Source organism: Buceros rhinoceros, unplaced genomic scaffold, assembly GCF_000710305.1.
Source record: "Buceros rhinoceros silvestris isolate BGI_N320 unplaced genomic scaffold, ASM71030v1 scaffold23365, whole genome shotgun sequence".
In the NCBI taxonomy this organism is placed as follows: domain Eukaryota; kingdom Metazoa; phylum Chordata; class Aves; order Bucerotiformes; family Bucerotidae; genus Buceros; species Buceros rhinoceros.
In genome coordinates this window covers 1-232 of record NW_010413716.1, presented here as the reverse complement: position 1 = coordinate 232, position 232 = coordinate 1, and positions in this window count along the sequence as shown.

Below are 232 nucleotides of genomic sequence, written 5' to 3'. Positions count from 1 at the left end.
AGAGCGTGGGAGAGGGGCTGCTCATCGAGTTCAGGCCTGACTGAATTTTCCAGCATAGGCAGCTAAATATAGGAGATTCCGTATTAGAAGTTGGATAACCAAAAAGAGCATGGCTTTGTTTCCAGCTGCCATCAAACAAGCACATCTGGCTTTGGTGTCACTCATGGTATGGCTTTGCAGTGCCATGTAAAATTTCTGATCGAACCCTCTGCCACCAGGTGCTGGGGCAGTT